The sequence below is a fragment of the Lepus europaeus genome, chromosome 1 (assembly GCF_033115175.1).
Source record: "Lepus europaeus isolate LE1 chromosome 1, mLepTim1.pri, whole genome shotgun sequence".
Lineage (NCBI taxonomy): Eukaryota > Metazoa > Chordata > Mammalia > Lagomorpha > Leporidae > Lepus > Lepus europaeus.
Genome location: NC_084827.1, coordinates 61,428,648 through 61,434,295, shown reverse-complemented (window position 1 = coordinate 61,434,295; position 5,648 = coordinate 61,428,648).

Genomic DNA, 5,648 nt, shown 5'->3' with positions numbered 1-5,648 from the left:
CTGATGCAGTAGTCAGACAGAGGGTGGGCAGTTGGAGGAAGAGTACGGAAGAAAAACGGCTCACAAATGGGCCGTTTCACAAATGGGTTCACAAAGCGTGCCACATGCAGACGGCAGCTTGGCAAGTCTCGCTGGTGCTGTAGTCCACATGGGTTCCCCAAAGTTCAGGTGTGGGAAACTTAGTCTCCTAGCTCAGCTGCAGGTGGTACTTGGTGGTGGCCTTTGGGCTAGATGAGGTCTCAAAGGTGGGGCCCCCATGATAGCAGCAGTGGCTTTGCAAGAGGAGGACAGTCCTGAGCTAGCCCCTTCTCGCCCTCTCTCACCGCATGTCGCTGGCCCTTACCTGTGGTCAGATGTCAATGTGGCACTGTCTAGCCTCCACGGCTGTCTGCTGAATAAACTTCCACTGCTTCTCCATCGCCTGATCTGTGATTTTCTCTGGGAGCTGCACAAAACAGACTAAGACAAGTGGTGAGTGTCATCAAGGCAGAGCCTCACCCCACAGCCCCTGCATCCGTGTCCTCAGGAACCTGCCATCTCAGCACAGTCAACGGGGCATCCCAAAGCCACCAACATTTGAGAGATATTGGCTGCTGGTGAGGGACTGGACAGCACCTTCCTCCAAGCTCCTGTGTGAAGCCGTTACCCCCAGTGTCAGTGCCGCTGGAGCTGGGACTTTAGGAGGTCATGCAGGTTAAACAAGGTCATCGCAACCACTGCTGTGGGGTAGCAGGTAAAGCTGCTGCCTGCAGTGCCAGCATCTCACATGGCTGCTGGTTTGAGTCCCGGCTGCTCCACTTCCGATCCCGCTCTCTGCTATGGCCTGGGAAAGTAGTAGAAGATGGCCCAAGGACTTGGGCCCCTGCACCCGTGTTGGGAGACCTGGAGGAAGCTCCTGGCTCCTGGCTTTGGATCGGCGCAGCTCTGGCTGTTGCAGCCAACTGGGGAGTGAACCAGCTGTTGGAAGCCTCTGGAACTGTGGGAAATAAAGAGCTGTCTGAGACACCCAGCATGTGGTTCTTTGTTTCAGCAGCTGGCGAAGCCAGCCTCAGAGATACAGAAAAATGACCAGTTAGTTGTTGGTTGCAGAGAGGAGGCCCTTGTGCTAGGCTCGAGACTCAGGGATTCCAGATCCCAGGGTCATCCCCCAGTGGCTCACTGCAGAATTGAGCCTGGGGGCAGAATGAGGCCACAGCCCTTTGGAGACTCCCAGCCTGCATGCCAGGAGGCCTGGATTTTGTCCGGGCTCTGCTGCTTTGCTTCCAGATAAGACCCTTCCTATGTCTCCATTTGTAGAATAAAGGAATGGAACTCAGTTTGATTTTTCAACTTCCGTGCAGCAAAACTCTGTTTGGAGCAAGCCTTCTGCAGCTTCCCCTGGGGGGAACAACAGAAGCTTGCTGGGCAGGGGAGGGTGTGGGCGTCATGCTCTACACAGTGGCCCCGGGGCGAGGCATGCGGCACACCTGATGGCCGGGGGATCACACACTCACAGGCATCCTAAATCCACCCTGGCCTGGACGCTGTTGGCCAGGGGGTTTCCAAAAGTTCATGGGAGGGGGCAAGTTCTGTGCACCGCCTTCAGAGCCTGCACCAGTGCTGGCTGCTTCATTTCTGATCCAGCTCCCTGCCAATGCACCTGGGAAAGCAGTGGAAGGTGGCATTCCCCTGCACCTACGTGGGAGACTCAGGGGAAGCTCCTGGCTCCTGGCTTCTGTCTTTAGCCTGGCCAGCCCTGGCTGTTGTGACCACTTGGGGAGTGCACCAGTGGATCTCTCTCTCTTTCTGTCTGTCTCTCCCTCACTCCCTCTTTCTCCTCTCTCTGTGATTCTGAGTTTCAAATAAATATAAATTTAAAAAAAAAAAAGTTCGTGGGAAAATGGAATTCAAAGAGAAGTTTAGGGGCAGGCATTTGGCTGTCGCTAAGGTGCCACTTGGAACATCCCAATGCCATATCCGAGTACCTGCGTTTGAGTTCTGGCTGTACTCAGCGGTCAGGCTTCCTGCTCGCGTGCACCCTGGGAGACAGCAGATCATGGATCAAGAACCTGCCCCGCCACCCACGTGAGCACCTGGACTGAGATCTGTGCTCCACGCTTAGGCCTGGCTCAGCCTCAGCTGTTGCGGGTATTTAGGGGGCGTGAGCAAACATATGGGTGATCTCTTTTCTATCTGTCTTTGTCTTTCAAACAAATACGAATAAATAAGTAAAAATGAAAAAAAAGTTTATTTTTGTACCAAGATTTTTTTAAAAGATTTATTTATTTATTTGAAAGGCAGAGTTACAGAGAGGGGGAAAGACAGAGAGAGATCTTCCATTCACTAGTTCACTCCCCAAATGGCCAAAAGCTTCTTCCAGGTCTCCCACATGGGTGCAGGGGCCTAAGTATTTGGGCCATCTTCCATTGCTTTCCCAGGTGCATTAGCAGGAAGCTGGATCAGAAGTGGAGCAGCTGGGACTCAAACTGGCGCCCATATGGGATGTGGCATTGCAAGCAGTGGTATAACCTGCTATATTGGCCCACACCAAAATGTTTTTGAATTCATATATAATTTTTTCCATAATCTGCATTTTCCATGAACTTTTTGAAGACTTTCTTTTAAGGTTTATATTGCTTTTAAAAAGTTAGTTTATTTGAGAGAGGGAGAAACAGAGACAGAGATTTTCCATTTCAGGTTCACTCTCTAAGTGGCTTAAATGGCCAGGGCTGGGCCAGGCTGAAGTCAGAAGCCAGGTACTCCATCCAGGTCTCCTATGTGTGTGGCATGGGTCCGAGCTCTTTGGCCATCTTCTACTGTTTTCATGGGTGCATTGGCAAGGTGCTGGATCAGATGTAGAGCAGCTGGGATTCAGATCAGCACTAGATTTGGGATTCTGGTGTTGCAAGCAGTGGCTTAACCAGCTGCACCACAATGGTAGCCCCTATAAACTAAACTTTATGCTGGCAATGTGTGGATGGGAAAACAGCCTATGTCGGGTTCGGTGCTCTCTCCTGTCTCAGGCTTCCACTGGGGGTCCTGGAACATATCACTGTGGATAGGGGAGGTTGCCTGTATGCTTTTACTCTTAAAAAAAAGATTTATTAATTGAAAGTCAGCATTAGAGAGAGAGAGACAGATCCTCCATCTGCTGGTTCACTCCCCAGATGGTTGCAACAGCCAGGGCCAGGCCAGGCTGAAGCCAGAAGCCAAGACCCAGGAGGCAGAAGCTCCACTTGGGTCTCCCATGTGGGTGCAGGGGCCCAGACATTTGGGCCATCTTCTGCTGCTCTCCCCACGTCATTAGCAGGGAGCTGGATTGGAAGTGGAGCAGCCAGGACTTGAACTGGTGCCTGTATGGGATGCCAGTGTCACAGGCTGCGGTTTAACCCACTGCACCGCAACGCTGGCCTCTCTTTTCCTTTCTTTACTGCAGTCTTTTCTTGATTAGCCTTCCTAGAGAGCTAGCTGTATTTGTAATCATTTTATGCATAGACTTAGCAGTTCCCTGTGGGGGAGTGGACTGAACTTCCATATGTGTGGTCTGTTAATGATGTCCCTGTGGCTGAGCACCAGCAGCTCTCTGCTCTAAAAAAAAAAAAAAAAAAAAAAAAGTTATAGGTGGGGGAGGGGCCGGCACTGTGGCCTAGAGGGCAAAGCCAACACCTGCGACAATGCCAATGCCAGCATCCCATATGAGCACCGGTTGGAGTCCTGGCTGCTCTTCTTCTGATCCAGTTCTCTGTTAATGAACCTGGGAAAGCAACGGGAAGATGGCCCAAGTGCCCTTCCACCCACGTGTGTGAAAGACCCAGAGGAAGCTCCTGGCTTCAGCCTGGCCCAGGGGAGAAGTTACTGGGTGAACCAGCAGAGAAAGATCTCTCTCTGTAACTCTGCCTTACAAACACATACACAATTTTTTTTTTAAAGAGGCTTTTAAAGAAAGCAGGCTAGGAGGCCATTCTTCCCTGGGCCTGCCAGCCCAGCCGTGGAGGCCACGCCCCTGCAGTCCCTGCCCCACACCCAGGGACCTCAGGCTTCCCAGATTCCACACATTCCCCACCAGTCTGGTGACAAGAGTTATCCAGCGTGTCTTTGTGTTCCTGTTTTATTCTTCTTCGAGGTGTTAAGTTCCTCAGAGGCACATTTAATCATTTAAAAATAATTTAAAGGAGATTGATTTGTTAGACAAAGTCACACTCACACACACACACACACACACACGCAGAATCGATCTTCCATCCACTGGTTTATTCCCCAAATGCCTGCCACAGCAGGGGCTGAGCCAGGCTGAAGCCAGGAGCCCAGATCTTTATCCGGTTCTCCTATGTAGTGACAGAGGCTCAAGTACTCTAGCTTCCCCGGAACGTAAGCTAGAAGCTGGAAGCTGGGAATCACTGGAGCCAAGACCCCTCTAGCACGTGGACGTGGGAGGCGGGCATCCTAGGTGGGCGCCTTAACACGCTGCAACACTCCTCGAATCCTTTGCAGTTACAGCTCCTTATAAATAGGAGTTGCTGCGCCCGCATCGGTCAGATTCTATACAACGATTCCACATAGTCTTCTTGGTTGCATCTACACCATAGTTACTCAAAGCAGAGCTGGAAAAGTATAAACTCCCCATCAAAAACAAACTGCTGGGACAGGCTTTTAAGTTGCTGCCTGGGACTCCAGCGTCCCCTGAGTGCTGGCTGCTCCACTTCCCATCCAGCTCCCTGTGCAATGTGCCTGGGAAAGAAGCAGCAGATGGTCCAAGTGCTTGGGCCCCTGCCACCCGTGTGGAAAATCAGAATGGAGTTCCAGGCTCCTGGTTTCAACACTTTATTGATATCTAGTTTTTAGAAAGATTTTTTAAATTAATTAATTAATTAATCAACCTTCCAATGCAGGAAACCGAAAGGCCACCTTGCAACAATGTGCTGGGTTTTCAGCGGGAGTTGGTCAGCTGCGGGAGTGGAAGCCGGGCTCCCTCCCCGTCCCCGCTCCCGCACTCTAGCCCTTGCGGTGCCCAAACCCTGTCTTCGTGGGCCGCCTCCTGGGTGCAGCCAGGGGCTGGGTTCTGCACCCGTGTTTGCACGCCCGGCTCTCCCTTCGCCTTGGCTCCCCACACATGTGCGTTCTGGCTTAGCCTGAGCTCTGGGCAGTAGGACAGGGCCGTGTGCGGGGGCTGGGGGGCGGTGCCGGGGTCCCTTCCTCCCTGCTCAGAACGGTGGGGAAAAACAAACAAGCAGCCTCCCTAAGCCACGCAGCCCTAGTGATCAATACTGAGGTCATTTTATACCCTCCAGAGGGAACACTGTACTGCTCCCCCCTGCCCCCCAAGAACGTGGAACTACAGGGGGCCCAATTTGCAGCGGGGACGCCTCCTCAAATCAGAAACCTTCGTTTGCCTTCCTCAGCAGTTTGCTTCCGAACGCAGTAGACTTTTTTTTTTTTTTTTTGGCCGCGGCTGGCAGTGGGGAGGACCCAGGACTTTGCGGTTTCACAGGACGCTCAAGCGGTGCCTCCTCCAGCGGCCTCTCCGCAGACTCTTTCCCTCCAGCCCGCTGGGAGGAGGCAGCCTTTCATCAGAGCCCAGGCGGCATGAGTCCCACCCGCTAGAGCCGAGGGACGCGCCAGCCCCGGGGGCAGCCCCGCGCCCAGCCAGCTCCCTCACGCACGCCGCGGCC